The following is a 20,447-nucleotide window of genomic DNA, read 5'->3' as shown; positions in this document are numbered from 1 at the left end:
CCAGAACTATTCTACAATAGCATCCTCGTCTCCCACATCTTCATCAATCTGAACTCCAAATAAAGGGGGAAATAATGTTAAGGAGCTCCTGAAAACACCTGCCCTTCAGGGTCATACAGGGTTATTAATGGACCCACCTAACTTGCTAGGTGGGACACCCAGTTTGACAAGGCAACCTGCCCCCCTAGGGGGACCATTTCAAAAGCTCAGTTCCCCCAAATCCCACCCTACCTCCCACAAGGAAAACTGTTCCACATGACCTCCTTGTTTCTCTACAAAGCCTCAACATCCTCTCAGTCATCTAAGGTTGATAACTCAACACAATGGTTCTCAATCTTCTTGGACCCTGGATCCTTCTCAGAATCTGAGAAAAGGTCTGAGTTCTCTGGCCCAGAAAAATGCCAGAGTACGCACATAAACAATTTTGGACAGAATTTGGGGGAAATCTCAGTGCTTATGATTAATAGCTTCTGCCTCCTCCTCCTTTTTCCTTCACCTTCACAGTAGCCATTTGACCTTTCTTCCCTACCTAACAACATCTTTGTCACTCTTTACCTACAGGAACTACTGAAACCCAACTGGGCCCTTCCCTGCCCAGGTCTCATCCACAGCCCCACCCACACCCATCAATGGTTACTATAAGCCTTGCTTGAATTCCCAGAACTACTCCCTTGGGACACTTACCATGGTCTATCTTGTCTTCATCTCCCCTACTATACTGTAAGCTCCTGAAAGGTAAGAATACTCTTACTCCTTTCTGTATCTCTCATAGAGCATGCAGCAAAGTGCCTTGCACATGGCAAGGGTTTTCGTAAGCATGAATGTCAAACCTAAGGACTTAAAAGAAACCAGCCAATCAGCAAGAACCTCTTAAATGGAACATTATGAGTGTCGGACTAATCAATGCTTGGGCAGCCCAGGAAGTTGATGCGATTAAGCAACTCCACCCATCATTTCCTGATCTAGCACCCTGCTCTCTCAGAGATGGGAGGTTCATGAGGTGGAGACACAGAGACTCTCCAAGCCACTTTTCTGCAAAGCAAAAATTAGTTTGGCTTGAGCAGCAGCTCTTTTCCAGCACTCTAGTTACCTAAAACATTCCTATGCAACATCAGATTTTAAAGAAAACCCTACTCTCAGCCATGCGCAAACCCACAGAGCCACAATACTTAATACTGTCACTTTAACTAGAATAAAAACAACTTTCATTTTTTTCACACCAGACTAATAAAAAGAAATTAAAAAAAAAACAAAAAACAAAACTTTCATGTCACTAATAACCTCCAGGACAGAACAACCTAGATATGCAGGCATTCAGCTATGAGTTAGGCAACCTCCTCCTCATTTTCAAAGCCCCAAACCACATCCTTTAAATACTAAAATACATAGACACTAAGTCCCAACAAGAAACACTGTAAAGTCTCCCCATGACTCTTTACTATATTAAACACAGCTGTCTAAGGTCATGTTTACATATAGATTAAAAAAAAAAAAGCCAAACCAACATCAGCATTAACAAAATGTATAATAAACAGCATTAACAAAATGTATAATGTATAATAAATGTATAATAAATTTCCAAACTAGAAAAGAAGACACCAAGAAATTTTTAAAACTTCCATCTTTAAGGTATATAAAACCATAAATTATGTCCTATTGTCATGATTTGGTTATTTCTGTGTAAGTTTATATATATATAAAGTTTATATGTGTGTGTGTGTATATATATATATATATCACAATGCTTTAATTACTTCAATAGAAAACCCTAACTTCCCTGGTTCTAAATTAGTTATAAAGCATGCAGAGTTCACACCCAGAACCTTAGGTACTTCAATTGTTAACAAACAAAACCACAAAGGAAAAACTGACACCCAAGATCAGATTTATAATAGATGCAAAACTATACACAGCAAGCAAAGCCAAACATGGTAGGAATTAGAAATGATACAAAACTCCTTCCCCCAAAATTTCTAGTAATAAGCTTATTCCTCTTTCCTACTGCCCAATCTTATATAAAAGATTATTAGCACAAATAAACTAACAGAAATCCTAATTCACAAACTGCTAGAATTTGTGACTCATGGGTCCAACTCTTGCTTTCCATCCTCAAAGCAGGATCCTACTCCCTAGGCAAGATGGCCCTGTAGCTAACAAACATAGCCCACTGGAAAAAGAAAACAAACATCTTCCCTAAACATAACAGCACCTGAGCTGTAAGGAATGTTTTGTATCTACAAAGCACTTTTACAAACATCTCACTTGGCCCTCTTTCTGTTCCTCAGCTCATCTGCATCTTGGGGCCTTTGTACCAGCTGCTCCTTCTTTCTCCCCGTCTCTGCATGCCCACCTATCCCCTTGTGGCCCTCACGTCACCACAAACTTCATATTCCTCAGTGTTTTTGTAGTTCACAGCCTGCAACCACTGTGCTGAAAAAGGAGATAAAAGCCCAGAAACTGAAACTTGCTCAAGATCACAGTAGTGATGTAGTCATTACTTCAGAGGTCAACATTTTCTGACACGCTAAAAATTTTAAACACACATTTTAAGTTATAAAAGATTTAAATAAAGAGGTTCACCAAGTTCTCCTTATGAAAACATTCTACAATATGTTTTATTTCAGGAACTGACATTCAGTCTCATCTTGTATTAAACACTTCCCTCCCAGTTTTAAAAAGCGTAGTAAAAGACAATCTGAGAAAGAGCTTTGTATCTGAAAAATCTTCTACAGTGATTAGCAAAGAACTAAAAATTACCCAGGGGCAAACCAGAAGCTAACCTGCATTACCTGGGAACTTATGGAGAGGTGATAGTGCTAGACCCAGGTTCCCATATAAATAGACCCTTTAAATCAGTCTATTCAGTGTTGCACATAACAATGCCCTCATGGAGAGTAACATTCACTATAATTCTTACTTCTACTGAGTGGAATGTTTAGGTGAGAAAAATATTAAACACCAAAGCATAATCATATAGGATATTCTTCAGTTCCTGAATTCGCTTAGAAAATAATTATTTAATACCTACAGATATGCTGCCATATGCTTGAAACCCTAATTTAATGAGGGCAAAATGAAAGCCAAACAATGTGAGCAAAGGTTTCAGCAGCAGTTCAAATGGAGAAAAAGTTGAGAGTGAGTTATCACAGTCACATATCTTTAAAACACGACAAACATAAGAATATGCAGATTGAATGTCAGCATTTATACTGCATGTATCAATTTAGTTTTTCAAACTTTATTCAAACTAACATCAAAATAATATTGAAGTATTGTATATATTATGTACCTATTTGTTCTTTATAGTTGCCTAAGATCTAGAAGCATACAAGGTTTACTAGTTTTGTTCATTATATATTTAACTACATTATAATGTAATGTAAAAAAAATTTATTTTTTTCTTTTTTGGCTGCGCCACGCAGCTTGTGGGATCTTAGTTCCCTGACCAGGGATTGAACCCGGGCCCTCAGCAGTGGAAACGTGGAATTCTAACCACTGGACCACCAGGGAATTCCCTACAAAAATTTCAATTCTACTCATATTGAAGGGCCTCAGTAAATTTCTTCATTAGGATGGGATTCACATGTTCCTCAAATTTACAATACACTGCTCCAAGACCAGAAGTTATTCAGTAAAAGAGAGGATAAGAGCCGCATAGGAAAAACTATTAATTTGTAAGTGTATACTACAGTGATTTGATTAAAACTACAAAAAAGGTAGGCCCATCCTCATCCAGATCGGCAACACTGGTAGTTTCACTCAAATTGCTACCATCTGGAGGGGCGTAAAGAGATCGGGCCCCTTACCTTTGGGAATTTTCACCAATCCTAAACCTTGGTGAATTTTCTTCCATTTCACATCACAAGTATAAAACAATTTCTAGTCTCTAATTTGAATGTTCAAGCAATTATTTCTCCTTTTATTCAAATCTCACAGTTAGACAGCTAAGTTATCGAACAGATCTTTCATTCATTCACTTAGTATTATTGAGCATCTACAGTAGACAGTACCAGGAACTTTTCCAGAAATTGGGGATAGAGCAGTGGGCAAGTACAAAAATCCCCATTCTCATCAAACCTGTGTTCTAGGTGGGAGACAGATGAATAAAGCATATTATACATAAAGTTATCTATGGAGGGAAAGGGAAGCAAGAAGTATATGCATCATGTACTAATGATAATATATAGGCATAAGATTTCAGAAAGCTATGTTTAGTCACAATATCATGAAACAAAAATGTAATAAATAAAACCCATTAGAAAGAATGTGAGTGCCCATTTATATGACAAATCCAGAAATGAGATGAGACTATCAGGATAACACACAGAAGCAAAATGGCACAAAAAGCAAGGTCTTTTTGAACACTGACTCTGATCCTGGTATGTGCTCAAACCATTCCTGAAATACTCTAAATAGATTTGAAACAAATTTTAGAAGGATATTTATGGAGACACACACAAAAAAAAATAAAGGAGAGATTGAGATAATATAGGGAAAGGAAGAATACCCAGGAATTAAGTTAAAAATAGGTAGATTATTCTGTAGGTCACTCACTGTTAGCCTAAGTGCACAGTATTTCCTCAAATTTCAATACTAAAAACTAATTTGGATAGAAAGAGGAAAGTGACATCATGGCTATCTGATGCCACTCAGCTCTAAATTTCTTTAATGGTTACAGAAAACACGCAAATCAAAACTATAGATAAATGCCTTCCACAGGCTCTTATTTGGGAAGATGGGGAAGGGAAGGGAGGGTCATCAGTAGTTAGAGGAACAAAGAACAAGCTAATCAAAGAAGAAAACAATTATCTTTGATTGAACTCAACATGAAAACAAAGGCTAGTCATAAGGTTAAAAAAAAAAAACAAAACACTGAAATTAACATTTTTCCTCGCATAAAACTAGCACTAGAGGAAATGTGAAGGCTCAAGAGGCTAAGAGAAAATCCTCTTAAAATAGGCAAATTTTATTAGAAAAATCAAATTATTGTGAAATTTTCTTTTTTAAATCCCAAATGCCTTTTTAAAAAAGTTACACAGGTATTTTAATTCTAGCCCTCCGTCACATGTCTACCCACATCCCACAAAGCCCAGAAACAAAGAAAATTCAGTGACTCTCCAAAACAATACTGAATGGAAAGAAATGGAGTGTTTCAAAAATTTCAAGAAACATAAAACTTGGTTAGATATCCTTTAAGATCATGCAATTCTTTTATTTCATGCTCAAAACAAAAAACTGTGTGATATTTATTTGGTTTCCTGAATAGTACCTCCTTAGTGCTAGAATTATAAATCCTGAGAATCACAAAGGAATCATGAGATGACCACCTAGCCATAACTTCACACACTGATGGAGGACCAGAAACCCACTTTTATCACTGTGCTCTGAGTTGGCAAGGCTCCCAAGGCTAGCTCATACTATAAATCAGTGTGTCAATTTATTAAGTCGTAATGGGGATCAAAATTCCAATTTCAGAAATTGGAACACCTGAGTCCTCCATTCATACTGTCCCCTCTTTCTGATATTAAACCAGGAGGTTTGGGTTATACATGAAAAAAATAAAGAAAGAAGAATCTAAGGAAGAATTCAACCAAGCTATAATCAATTTCTATATACCACCCCGCCCCCGGCAAAGAGCTCACTCAACACAGGAAGATTCAGCCTCTTCCCCCACCCCTCTCTCTCCTAAAGGCTGGACAAACATGGCTTAAATTTTTGTTTTTAAGCTCCTCCTTAAGGCCTAATCAACTTCCATTTATTACATACTTTCTTCAGCTGATTAACTAAATGGATTTTAACTTCCTAGGTGTTCCTACTCTTCTGAGTTTGAACTAGTTCCGTTGACGGTTCTAAATCTAACTGCTCATTTGCTAGATTATGTTCCTTCTAAAGATGTCTGATTGCATCCAATACTACTCAACTCTCCCTAATTTTCTGAGAGTCATCTTATCTCAAAGTTGAATAGTATACTAACTTGAAAGAGAAGAGCCTACTTAACCATTCATTCTTGCCACAAATGTTACTCCACGGCATTAATTTGAACCATTTTTAAGGTTTAAGAATGGGATAATACATTAGAGAAAGAATGCAAAATATGCAAGAATTTTTGAAATAAACTGCTTTTTAAAGACATTTTGCACAAATACCCATCAGCCCTTTCCTGGCCCTCCAGGCAGTGGTTCGCTACCTTTCAGGACAGAGTCTCTAACCCACCCTCCAAGAACTTCTAAATAAGTAAAATCAGTTCTGCTATACGGGATTGACTGATATACTGGGGAACAATTTGAGTAAACTATGAATTTCGTGTTTGCTTACGTAGAATTTCTTCTGTGAGAAACACTAGGTGCACATACAAAACTGCACTCAGTTGATCCCAGCAGCACAGGACACACACATGCACATAACTCAAACATCTTTTTTAAAACTTAAAAAAAACACACGTCAAGCACATGCACCATCTGTAATGTTTTCCTGGAAATCTGAAAATAACCTGCAGCAACCCAAGTTGGCTATGATGCCTCAGGGCGCCTCAAACAGTTTGGGAACGGCACCTTAAGTGCCCCACCCCCAGTCTAACATTTCTAAAAATAACCTACACAGTGCACAAAGTGGCCAGCTCCCAACCTCTCTCCAGGGCTCCGGGTCTGTAAACTGACTTTTCTAAATCTCCACTTGTATATCTAATAAGCATCTGAAACTCAAAACGTCCAAGACAAAATCCTGATTCCCTGTGCACGTTCCACAACCACCCTTCCAAAATCTTCCCCATTTTAGTAAACATCAATCCTTTTTCCAATTGCTAAAGCCAAAAACCCTTGAATCATCCTTGACACCCTTTTTCCTCTCACAACCACATCAGCAAATCCCATTGGCTCTACCTTCAAAATATAATCAAAATGCAACTACTGTTCACCACCTCCACTGCTACTACCCTGCTAAACCACTAGCATTTTTCACCTGCATGAGTCTCCTATTGGTCTCTCTCAATTCTACTCTTACTCCCCATATGGTCTACTCTCAAACTCAGCAGCCAGAGTGATCCTATAAGGAAAAAGGGAAATTCAACAATATCATCTTCAATGCCAAACCCTTCAATGGTTTCCCCTACGATGACACCCCACCATCTCTCATGCCTTACTTGTCTCTCCCCCCTTTGCTTACTCTGTTCCAAAGCGACTGGCCTTCTTGCTCTTTGTCAAACACTCAAGCACAATCCCACCTCAGAGCCTTTACACTTGCTGTTGTTCCCTCTGCTTCTTCCCCCAGATACCTACCTGTGTCACTCTGACTTTTTCCACATTTTTGCTCAAATGTCATCTTCTCAAGAGACACTCCGTGACCATCCACATAAAGGAGTATTACTCCCCTGCATTCCCTATTCCCTTTACCCCTTCTTTACATTCTCTGCAGCACTTTCTCCTTCCCTCCTGATGTGTCTATATTGGTGCATCTTTCCTCTGCTAGAACATCAGCTCTAGGAAAAGACTTAATTTTGTTCCCTGTTATATCTACCAGGCCCCAAACCATATGGTACAGACACTCAATACTGTTGAATAAAAATTATACCAATTGCTTTAGGATGTTTTACTTAATATCAAAATACTCCCCAGAGTTTGTATTATTGGGAGTCTTTCTATCCTGCATCTCAAACTCCCCTGTTTTCCTGATAATAATTAAACTTATGCTTTTTTTGGCCATCATTATCCATACAGAAAATTATTTGGCTAGTCCACAATGAATTATACTTTGATTTTCCTAAGCTCTTTAATTCTATTCATAAGCTAAAAGATTAGATAAAATCAGGGTAGATGTTTCAGGTGGCAAGGCACTTCAAAATCTAACCACAGGACTTCCCTGGTGGCGCAGTGGTTAAGATTCTGCCTGCCAATGTAGGAGACACTGGTTCGAGCCCTGGTCCGGGAAGATCCCACATACCGCGGAGCAACTAAGCCCATGTGCCACAACTACTGAGCCTGCACTCTAGAGCCAGCGAGCCACAACTACTGAAGACCGTGCGCCTAGAGCCCGTGCTCTGCAACAACAGAAGCCACCACAATAAGAAGCCCGCAATGAAGAGTAGCCCCCGCTCACCGCAACTAGAGAAAAGCCCGTGTGCAGCAACTAAGACCCAACGCAGCCAAAAATAAAAATCTAACCACAACATGTTTAAACCAAAGATTACCTGTGGGCCCCACCTACACAATTTGGCCCAAATATAAAAGTCACTTTTTGGGGACTTCCTTGGTGGTCCAGTGGTTAAGACTCTGAGCTTCCACTGCAGGGGGTGTGGGTTCGATCACTGGTCAGGGAACTAAGATCCTGCATGCCACACGGTGTGGCCAAAAACTAAATAAATATCACTTTTAACCTTTGCCTCATTTGATTCTCTAGTCCCAGACCTTCTCTACCAGTTATCTTCAATGTGGATTGGGGGTGGAGTGGGGTGGTCATATTAATGAGCCTTAATAGGAAGCTACTTGATCATCACCAGGCAGAAAGTAAAGCCCATCAGGATCTGTTTGGAGTCTTCGTAATGTGATGGAACCTCAACTCAGCGGATTTTAGATTTTACTTCCTCTCCTCTACAAACTATCTCAGTTGTATTTTGTGTATGCTGAGGATATTTAGACACCCCCTTGAGCAGGCCTTCGGTCTAATCTATGAAAAGGTATTTGGATTGTCTTAGGTCCTTTTGAAAAGCAATGCAGTTGGCTCCTTGTTACTATGGTGATGAGGGCCCTAGGAACAGATGTAATTTCCCACTGAAAATTCAAAGCATTCAGTAGCTTTGTTTTTTATCAGGAATAAGGTAGGAGGAGCAGCAGAAGCAATTACGGAGTGCATTTATAAACATGTAAAGGAGTGTGTTTCTTAACTCTGAATAACAAGATTTTAAATTGTTTAGTTTACAAGAAAAAAATGAAGGGAATAAGAGAAATGAAGAAAATAAACATGCTGAAGTGTATTCTAACACGTATAGCTCTACACCATCACTGAACCTGGCACTACAGATTTTCCAGAACAGAGGTTCTCAGATTGGTTTTCAGATTGGTCTGGATGGGAAGAAAAATCCATTGAAGTAACCAGGAAATCAACCAAAGCAAACAGTGGTACCAAGCCCAATGCTCCCAAAACATTAACAGTTTAAAGCAGAGATGCCACATCTCAATAAATTCTTAAAAGAAAATAATATTCAGCGTCTATTCCTGATTTTAAAAAGTTCTTAGCAAACTAGGGATAGAGTAAAACTTTACCTTAATAAAAGCACTCGTTCCAGCGCTGAAGCCTGCCCTGGCCTGTCCCTGCAGGCAATAGATGTCCGGATAATGGCTTACTTTCCGCTTCACCAAACATTTTTTGAGGTGAACACGGGTTCGAGCCCTGGTCCGGGAGGATCCCACATGCCGCGGAGCAGCTGGGCCCGTGCGCCACAACTGCTGAGTCCGTGCGCCACAACTGCTGGGCCTGCGCGCCACAGCTGCTGAGGCCCACGTGCCTGGAGCCCGTGCTCCGCGGCAGGAGAGGCCGCCGCGGTGGGAGACCTACGCACCGCGATGAGGAGTAGCCCCTGCTCGCCGCAACTGGAGGGAGGCTGCGCACAGCGGCGGGGACCCAATGCAGCCAAAAATAAATAAATAAATAAAATAAATAAATTTATTTAAAAAAAAAAAAAAAAAAATAAAAAAAAATAAAAGCACTCTACCTGAAATTTATAGGAAGTAGCATACACAACAGCAAAATATTAAAAATATTTCCTCTTAGAACCAAGAATAAAGATGCCAGCCATCATATTACAAAAAAAGATTAAAACATTGAGGGAAAAGACAAAAATCTGTCATTATTTGCAAACTATATGTTATGGGGCTTTCAAGTTAAACAATCAAATTAAAAACTATTTGGTTTAATAGTACAAAAACTTACCAGATAAAAGATCAAAATTAAAAACAAAACAAAACAAATCTTAAAAAGAATTACCACATGACCCAGCAATTCTACTAAGTATGTACCTAAAACAGGTACTTAAACAAATACTTGTATGCAAAAGTTTATAGCAGAGCTACTTAGAATAGCCAAAGGGGAAAACAACCCAGATTTCCACCAGCGGATGAATAGATAAATTGTGGTATATACATACAATGGATTATTATTTAGCCATAAAAAGGAATGAAGTACTGATATGTACTACAACATGGATGAACCTTGAACATATTAATGCTAAGTGAAAGACTCATAGGTCAGATAACAAGGTCACACATTATATGGTTTCATCTGTAGGAAATGTCCAGAATAGGCAAACCTATAGAGACAGAAAGTAGATTAGTGGTTGCCTAGGGCTGGTTGGCAGTGGGAGGGGAGAGAGCACAGAGAGATAGGAAATGACTGCTAATGGGCATAGAATTTCTTTTTGGAGTGATAAAATATCCCAGAGGAACTTCCCTGGCAATACAGTGGTTAAGAGTCAGCACTTTCACTGCCGTGGCCCCAGGTTCAATCCCTGGTCAGGTAACTAAGATCCCACAAGCCACACAGAGCAGCGAAAAAAAGAAAGAAAGAAAGAAAGAAAATGTCCTAGAATTAGAGGTGATGGTTGCACAACTCTGTAACTACACTAAACACCAGTGAACTATACACCTTAAAAAGGTGACTTCCCTGGTGGTCCAGTGGTTAAGACTCCATGCTTCCACTGCAGGAGGTGAGGGTTTGATCCTTGGTTGGGAACTAAGATCCTGCATGCCACGTGTCACAGCCAAAAAAAAAAAGAAAAAAAAAATTAAAAGAAAAACAGGTGAATCTTACAGTATGTGATTTACATCTAAATTTACAAAGTAAATGGAAGAGAACAGTCAATAAGATTTGAGGTGGGAAAAACATAAAAACTCTAAAACATATGCTAAAACTATAGTAACCAAAACAGTATGGCAGTAGAGCAGAAACAGGTAAGGAGTTCAAGATAACAGCATCCTCAATATTAGAGATGCATAGTTAGTGGGAAAAGCAGAATGTTTGAATAAATTGAGAAAACCAAATATCTGAGCGAAAAGGTAGATGCCTACTATACCATAAAAACTTAAAAGTGCCATACTGAGTAAACTGTAAAATTCAATACTGTCAATTATGAGAATATGATTTTAAAATCTTAGTGGGAAGTAAATCCTTTCCTAAGCAAAAGACACAAAATATTGACATATCTGACTAAATACAAATTTTAAACATTTGGGGAAAAGACACCATAAAGTTAAAAGACAAGCAAAAGAATGGGAGAATATTTGCAACATACACAAAGATTAATTTCCATGGCATTAAATAGTTCACCCTAGCCAATGGGGAAGGAGCTGAGTGTCAATATTTTAGCATAATTCTACTGGTGTAAAACAAACAAAACTGAAAAGACTATATACAGTTTGCCCAATACATAGAAAGACATATAATGCCCAGCAAACTGGATATTTTGGAAGGTGAGTTAGGGACATGTATTTTTTCACATCTATTTTCAACACTGTTTGTATTTCTGACCACAGTATGTTAACTTTATAATATCAAAAATAATTTTAGAAGGAAAAAAGTCTGAGAAGCAAAACTTCAAGTAGATGAGGGCCACTGAAGGATTTTTCAAAGGGAAGTAGCCTGGTTGGATTAGTGTTCTTGACAGATCTCTGGAGCAGCTTTACAAAGAAGGGCTATGAAAAGCACCAGTTTGGAAACAGGTACTGATTCATTTCTGGATTCAACAAATGCTGAACACCTACTGGGGCTCGGCACTGAGCTGAGCATTGGGACCAATTAGAAATGTTGCGGGCTTCCCTGGTGACGCAGTGGTTAAGAATCCGCCTGCCAATGCAGGGGACACGGGTTCGTGCCCCGGTCCGGGAAGATCCCACATGCCGCGGAGCAGCTAGGCCCGTGAGCCACAACTACTGAGCCTGCGCGTCTGGAGCCTGTGCTCCGCAACGGGAGAGGCCGCGACAGTGAGAGGCCCGCACACTGCGATGAAGAGTGGCCCCCGCTCACCGCAACTGGAGAAGGCCCTCACACAGGAACGAAGACCCAACACAGCCAAAAATTAATTAATTAATTAATTAATTTAAAAAAAAAAGAATCCTCCCCTCTGGCCAGTTTAAAAAAAAAAAAAAGAAATGTTGCAAGCTGTCTCAGCAAAAGGTCAAGTATACTAGGTTTACAATACTTTGGGGACTGGTACAAGGGACATAAGGCATCATTTTTAAGGCCTCTGTGGATAATATCCTTCTGATACGCCTTATATTACAAGAGGACCAGATATTGCTAATAAGTATAATCCATTTTTTGACAACTTGAATAGAAAAAGCAAAAAGCCCATATCAGCCTGTTCTTACAAGTCTTGTTTTCAAGATTCTTTGACTGTGGAAACCCCATGTCCTAAAAATCTTTGAACGAAGAAATTTCAAAGCCACCCTTGGTCATTTTCTCTGTGTCCATTTTTTTTTTCATTCCTTGGTTTTGACAAAAGATGACTAAAAAGAGGACACAATATTAATAGTTAACCCAAAGGAAAAACATTTTAGTGAATCATATTAGAGATATTTTTAATTGTGATTTAATCTGCACTGGTTTCTTTTTACAGTTGACATGTTCCCATTTTTATCACACCCATCTGCTATTTCAACAGCAACCCAGTTTTAGCAAAAGTTAAAGACCATGACTATACATAAAAATTTTTTAAGCTTTCTCATCTTAAAACTCATTTTTTAAAAGTGTCCACTAAGTGAAGGGAGGCAGGAAAAATAATAAAAACCCTGCTGGTAACCTTGGCAAACAATTCACCCTACCATTTAGCTTAGGGGCATTTCAAAGATGTGAGAGGTGTGGCAGCAGCTCCAGGTTATACCACTACCTTAGGGCTAACTGCTTTATCATCTAGGGCTGAGAAAAGGAGCTCCTCTGAGGTTGCTGGTTAAGCAGGCAATCACTATCACCTAGACAAAGTCCACCGCCTGAATGAGCTTTTATTAAAGGTACCATAATGCTACCACTATTCTCCCCAAACCATACCAACAAAGTCCCTCATTTTTAGATTTCCTATTTCAAATGCATGCTGTGGGCAATGCCAAGGAAAATGGAGGTCAGTTTCTGAGGAAGAGATTATGGCAAGCATGACAGTTAGGACCTGCACACCCCAAGACAGTCCCAATTTCATAGTATTTTATTGTTTTCACATAAGATGCCTTGTTAAATATGTTATTCAAGATGATTTAATAGTCGTACTCATGAAAGATTTTTTAATAAGAATAAAGTTCAGGGCTTCCCTGGTGGCGCAGTGGTTAAGAATCCGCCTGCCAATGCAGGGGACACGGGTTCGAGCCCTGGTCTGGGAAGATCCCACATGCCGTGGAGCAGCTAAGCCCGTGCGCCAACTACTGAGCCTGTGCTCTAGAGCCTGTGAGCCACAACTACTGAAGCCCACGCGCCTAGAGCCCGCGCTCTGCGTCAAGAGAAGCCACCGCAATGAGAAGCCTGCACACCCCAACTAAGAGTAGCCCCTGCTCGCCGCAACTAGAGAAAGCCCTAGCGCAGCAACAAAGACCCAACTCAGACAAAAAAATAGATAAATAAATGAATAAATAAATAAATTTATCTAAAAAAAAAAAGAATAAAGTTCAAAGCCCAGAAAAAAAGTCTTTTCAGACTCTCTGTAGAGAGCATATAATCATATGGAAAAAACCTGGCCTAATAACCCTGAGCCATCCTGAGAAAAAGAAGCATTTCTTCCCAGGCAGGAGATCACCAGAAATTACAACGGATTTAAAAAACAAAAATTAACAAATAACAACCAAAAACCCCCCCCCAGCCATTAGCACATTAAAAGTGTCTGACCTGTATCTCATAAACAGAGGGGGAAAAACTCTCTAATTAAAACACGAGAGAAGCCACCACAATGAGAGAAAGCCCGTGCGTAGCAATGAAGACCTAAGGCAACCATCCATCCATCCATCCACCCATCCATCAATCAATCAATAGACAAAGGAGAACTTAATGAACTATGAGGTGGCCTGGTGTGAAATTAAGGGTAATGAGAGAGTCTAACCAACCCAAACACATCAAATCTAATGGGGAAAGCGGGACACTAAATTTGAGCAAAAGAAGTTAAGAATGGAGACAAAGTCACAAGATTGGAAGACTCACTAGATGAGTGAGCAATAAATGTCTGCTGCAGAGTGGATGAGGTGACCAGGTTGCCAGATCCAGCCACTTGGGCAACTGGAATGGCTACAGAATCTGAGACAACTAGGTACTATGGTTCCAATTCTCTGTAATACCAACGTATGTGACCTGAAACTGCTCTGTATTTCCTTATGTCCCCACACATGCATATCAAAAACTAACAGCAGGTCATCTGGTTCAACATCTACTTACAGATGGTTACTTCTTCCTTTATGAAAATGAAAAGTATTCTAGAATCAGTAGAATTTTTTCCTGACTGCATTTATGTATGATTTGCAAACCAACAGGAGACTGGCTAAGCCTGCTGAGAACTCCTTTAAACTGTTGAATCTATTTACCTATTTTTTTCAAGAATTAGATCCAAGACTTCTGGGTAAGGATGGTGGACTAAACACATAGCTATTCACTGATCCTTCCCCAAACACCAAGGGATAATTTTTTTTAAAGATATAAACCCACAGAGATGAAGAGATCTGAAGATTACAGCCACAAATTTTTGAAAGCTGGAAAATAAATGATTAAAAGGTAGAGGACCCAAAGACCCAAGAAAACTGAATCTTAAGGTAAGGTTCCGGGAATACTTCTCCAAAAGGCTCAGCAGGGATAAATGGGAAGAATTAACAGAAAATCTTTCTGAAACGCAATTCTCAGATTCCCTTTAACTCTCTCAGGCAGGCAGACAAATGCCCTTCCTTCACCCTTGCAAGACTGAAGGTAATCTAAGGAGGTTTATAAATAAACAGAGGTTTATATGGACTAGGAATCACCAGGTAAGGTGAAGGCAGTTTAAGTTAACATATGTACTAGATTCCAGTCCATAGTGTGTTGGTAAATAAATGTTTAACAACTGGCTGGGGTTTGGGGGGTGGGAGGACAAGTGTAGTTATTTGTAATGTTTGCTGTTTACTAGTATAGCTGCTTCAAGCTACCAAATGATGTCACTGAATGCAGAGTTCAGAAGAGATGTCTATTACTACATAGTATTCCCACCATATAGATAGACTGTACATACTCTCAAGAGCATCCACAATAAAAAAAAAAGTAATACAATACATCGAAAGTGGTGGGGGTTTAGTACTTATTAATTTTTAATATAACATTTAATTATAAATCTGCATAACCTTTAATAATTGTTGTATGTAGCAACTCACTCGCAAAGTTCCTGAAAATTTAACAATTGTCTCTGATGTGCTAGTACTAGCCACTGACCCCAGCCCCCTCTATCAATACCTTTCCCAAAAGGCTGACAGCCAGGCCTTTACTTCCAAGCAGTGGAGATTAGAAGAGATGTCTCTGGGGAATATGACCAGTGATTAGTCTACAAGGAAAAATATAAAGATACTGAAAAGTTCCCAAACTAAATTTGACCAGACAGATCATCCTACCTCAAAGCTCACAACTGGTAAGTCCTACTTGCATGTTCAGAGCTCGCAGTCAGCTTCTTAGGGTCCCACTTTTAAATATTAGCAAACAGCCAAGAGTTGTTAGACATCTCTAGTATGAAAAATAGAAACAGAAACAGAAAAAGAAAGCTGAGAGAGAGACTAGGGTCAGCTTCATAGGCGTGTGACCTGGGCAGTCACATAACACCCTGTACTTGGAAGAGCTCCATGTTAGGTTTGACGCTATGCTCTTGCTGTCTTGGAATGCTTTAATAATGTTAAACAAGGGGTCCCACATTTTCACTCTGTACTCAGCCCTACAAAGTACATAGCTAGTCCTGATAGAGACTATGTAGGCAGAAGAAAATTCTGGGGAGACAAACACCATTAATATTTTCAGAAACATAAGACAAAATATTACAAACATGAAGCCAGAAGAGTATGCTAAAAAAAAAAAAAAAAGACAAAACAGAGAGAGTCAGAAAGTGATCACAAGCATGCTTTCTTGGTAATTAAAAATGTAATAGCTGAAATGAAAAACTCAATAGAATAGCATAAGAATTCTGGAAGATTAGTCCAGGAGGTCCAATATCTGAAAAATAAGAGTTCAAGAGGGGATAGAAAGGAAAAAAGGGAGAAAGTCATCAACAAAACAGTTCCCAGATTGAAAGGGTTCATCAAATGCTCAGCACGATGAAGGGAACCAAACTCACACTAAGGTACATTATTGTGCAATTTTAAACACTTAGAAATAAAAGAACTGATCATATAATCACGAACTTAATGGCTTTCAGCTTCAAGAGCAATGCAGTAAACATGGAAGAAATTAGAAAACAATGAAGTCATGCCTTGAAGATCTGCAAGCTAGAATTCTATAGCCAGCCAAACAAACAATTAAGAGTAAGGACAGAGTAAGACATATTCAGTCATTCAAGGTCTCAGAGGTGATTAAAAATCAAACTCCCATAAATCTTTCTCAGGCAACTACTGGAGAATACATTCTGACAAAGTAAGACACAGGAAGATATGAGATCTAGAAAACAAGAAATCCAACACACAGAGGCAAAGAGTAACCCCAAGATGCTGGTGAAGGGAAGTCCCAGGATAAGAAGTATGCATAAAAACAGTGGGCAACCAGTCCAGATGGGAGCACACCTTCAGGAAGATGGAAAGCTAATGGAACACCAGAAGTGTCAGAATCCTGAAAGGGAAGTTGGGCAAGTTGCAATTTGAACTATAAAAGGAGTTAATATAAAAGTAGGCAACAAAGAAAAATATAAATTCTAGGGAAAACCAAAAGTTGTATAGAAAAGTAAAAGTGTTCACAGATTACTACATGGCTTAACTGTGAATAGCACATTCACTCTTTTTTTTTTTTAAAGGTGTGTGTGTATATGTGTGTGTGTGTGTGTGTGTGTGTGTGTGTGTATATATATATACTTTTTTTTTTTTTGGCTGCGCCAGGTCTTAGTTGTGGCACACGAGGTCTTTGTTGCCACATGTAGGATCTAGTTCCCTGATCAGGGATCGAACCCGAGCCCCCTGCATTGGGAGCACAGAGTCTTAACCACTGAACCACCAAGCGCAGAGTCTTAACCACTGGACCACTACTGGACCACCTCCAGTATTCAGTGTAAACACTGAATACTGATCTAAGCAGTTATGAACACCTATACCAGGACAGGAAAACAGAAACGGTACCTGAGGATGTGGAAAAAGAACTAAATCCTCATCTGCCATAATGGGAAATCAAGAGATAATACCTGAAGCTGAGAAATTAAGAAATCAGAATACAAGAATGCTATTAAGAATGACAAGGTTCAGAACTTGCTACCTCAAAATAACGGTGCCTTGGCATAGTGAATATTTTAAGCTGAAGAAATCTGAGAAAGGACAGGTGCAGGAAGGACTCTCTGACCTTCTCTTCTACCCTGAAGCAGATCCTAAGACCCTCATGTGAGAGATGCCCTCCCTATACCTGGAGGAAGGGAGGATCCTCATTTCTGAAGCTGGAAGGACAAAGAGAGAAATTCAAAGTAACTGGCCTTGTTTCCCCAGTTTACTAACTTTAGCTCATGTTATTTTGTCCTATCACATTCTTCCATGACTTTCTACTCTTTCAAACCCAATATAAAAGTGCTCAAGCTAAACCACTTCTTCAGGTCTACATTTCCTCAAGAAGACTCCCATGTTACACAAAACCTATATTAAATAAATTTGTATGCTTTTCCTTTGTTAGTATGTCTCTTGTCAGTCCATTTACAGGGCCCTAGCTAGAGAACCTAGGAGTAGAGTAGGAAGAAGAATTTTTACTCCCCTGCAAGAACAAAGAGGTAAGAATCAGCTATAAGAAATTAAAGTGTTTGCCTCTAGAGAGGGAGAAGTGGGGGATGAAGTGGGAGAACTGTTGCTTTTCAAAACAAGTCTTACAGAGCTATTGAATCTTTAAACTATGCACATTTAACACTTTGATAGAAAAAAATACAAAATAAAAACATGAGAAAAACTAGCAGAAGTCCAGTTTGATTTAGTTCATGATTCCTTTTTCAGATTGCAAGTTTTCCCAACAAGAAATTTTTCTCCTTTCATTTGCTGTATTTCCAATTTTTCTACAACATTTACTACTTGCACAATAAAAAGTTAATAATCATCTTACAGATACTCCAACTATTATTTAGGGATATTCCTGTATCATATGATACCCAACCTGGCCCAGCTCGGGGAAAAGGTGGTAGCTTATCTCCCAGGAGTTACCACAGCAGTTCACACCAAATGACTCCCTATCTCACAATGGGTTTCCCTCTGCAAGCCTACATTCTTTCAAAACACTATAAAAAAGACTTTCCATTTAACCCTGTGAGAAATTCAAATAATAAACACAACAAACTCTAGAGTGTGCCTTTAAGGGCAACAAATTCAATTTCTTTCACATCTTTATTATTCCAGACACTAAATTAAAAGCTTTCAGTACATGTAAATTACAAGATACCTTATTTAAACACAACTGGATAGCATTTAGCATTTGTTTTTATTCTTTCCTTATATAGCTGTCAGGTTGACTCTTATCTAGCTAGTAAAGTTATTATAGTCAGTTTACAAAACACAGTTCAGATAAGTAAATGCTGTCACATCCTCTGTGCACCTCCAGATTGAACGATGATGGTGGTCATGGTCAGCATAGGATATTTAAGGAGGAATTTGCTTAGCACAGAGAACTGAGCCTATCTGTAGACAGATGTAGTCCAGCTCAAGCAGTTACACATGTTTTCACTTATTCCTTTAAGAGTGATTTGATTTGTTTGGATTTGGTATAGAATCATTTCTGGATTTAAGGAAAACTAAACAAGGTTTTACAGCTTGTTATGTTGGCAGGAAGGTAGCCATGAAGAAATCCTAATCTAAAAAAGATTCCTTTTGCACTTAAAATTGAGGTGGGACAGACATACCTGAAGGCATGGTCTACATTTCTCATCTTCATTCTGCCTAATCATGGCAAAGATTATTTTGTCTTCATTATTAATTAGTAAACCCTAGCCTAGGTAATGTGGCCTGTAGGATCATGAACACTCCTTACACACGTATACCTAATGCCAGAAAAACATGCCTCTGACATAAAAAAAAAAAAAAGCCTTAAATTTTTCTCAGACTGGCAACAAAAACAAGCTGCTACCAGAAGAATTCCTTTTTTTGTCACAGTGAAATTAAACTTTGCCAATATACACAAAGAACATACTTCCAGATTAGTGGCTGTTAACCAGCTTAATCTTAGGACACTCAAAACTTCATGTTCACACTAGAGTGCTTTAGGTAAATAATACTCATCTCTTCCAGCTTCCAGATAGCTCTCGGCCTTAGGAAAGTTCATCTGGTTTCTTGCCACCTCCATCCATCCCCATCTAACCCTCCCCCCAAAAGCAGCTCTTTTTGTCACATTTTGTTTTCTGAAAGGCTTGTTTTTTCCATTCTAAGTTTTCCCAAACTATTTCAGGGTTCTGACAATTCTGCCAGTGACTAAGTCTCCTCCGGGGAATAGCCTCATTATCACCATTGAAAACAGTCACTCCTAATACTGACTGATAAGAATCTGGAAACTCTTTGTAACTTCAGGAATGCAAATCCCACCCTACCCAATCTAAAGATAAATGTATTACAAATGGAATAACGACTCACCACAGGACAGAACTCTAGCAGTCTTTGTGTTCCAATTAAGCTATTGAGTTTTGTGTATAATCCTAATTCTTACTAATGTGAAGAATTTACTATTTCCTTTCTCATAACCAATTAATACGTAAATTACTAAGAGTCAAGCAAGCACAAAAGAAAAATGGGAAAAAAAAAAAAAATCACCACACACACTCAACACAAAAGCTCAGCAGCAAATGCCCGAATGTTTTTAAGGTGATACAGCCTTCCAACTGATCATGTTTCAGAAATATTTTGTGCAGTACATGTGTTGTGCGGGTAACTTTTGTTTTTGGCAAGCTAGTCCTCCTGGCTTGGAAAATCAACAGCAGATAACCTAAAATAAAAGGTCTTTTCCTATATCCCTCAAATGGAACAACTATTTAGAAACTTAATTCTTGCAAAAAAAGATATCCAAAACAGAGATGATCATGTATTTCTATCATCACCATTTTGCGTCTATCTAGCTTGCTCAGTATTCATGGAAAGTTACATAATCATAGTCCATTCATTCCGGAAACGTGAGAGAGCAATGCAGAGATGATTCCCCCAACCACACACAGCCCCCCGAAAAAGCAATGTCCAAAAGTTCTTTCACATCGACCAGAATCAACATGGGCCATTTTGTAGTCACAGTGGAGAACGTGTAGCTCAGGGGTATATAACCTTTTTCGTGCCACAAAC

The 20,447-nt window shown here is 38.9% G+C and overlaps 1 protein-coding gene across 7 annotated transcripts in view; it reads right to left on the bottom strand.

Annotated features, from left to right (window-relative positions):
* FBXO34 (F-box protein 34) overlaps positions 1-20,447 on the bottom strand; it is a 103,489-nt gene that overhangs the window by 38,112 nt on the left and 44,930 nt on the right. The window contains exon 1 of one of the 7 annotated variants that reach the window (XM_059914281.1): positions 15,585-15,671. The exons of the other annotated variants lie outside the window; for them this stretch is intronic. The gene's annotated coding sequence lies outside the window, so the exon portion shown is untranslated. Of the gene's footprint in view, positions 1-15,584; positions 15,672-20,447 lie in introns of those variants that run through there. 7 annotated transcript variants of the gene reach the window in all.

Source organism: Balaenoptera ricei, chromosome 2 (assembly GCF_028023285.1).
Source record: "Balaenoptera ricei isolate mBalRic1 chromosome 2, mBalRic1.hap2, whole genome shotgun sequence".
NCBI classification, from domain to species: Eukaryota; Metazoa; Chordata; class Mammalia; order Artiodactyla; family Balaenopteridae; genus Balaenoptera; species Balaenoptera ricei.
The sequence above is the reverse complement of the archived record's forward strand: the minus strand, read 5'-3'. Positions and strand labels throughout refer to the sequence as shown.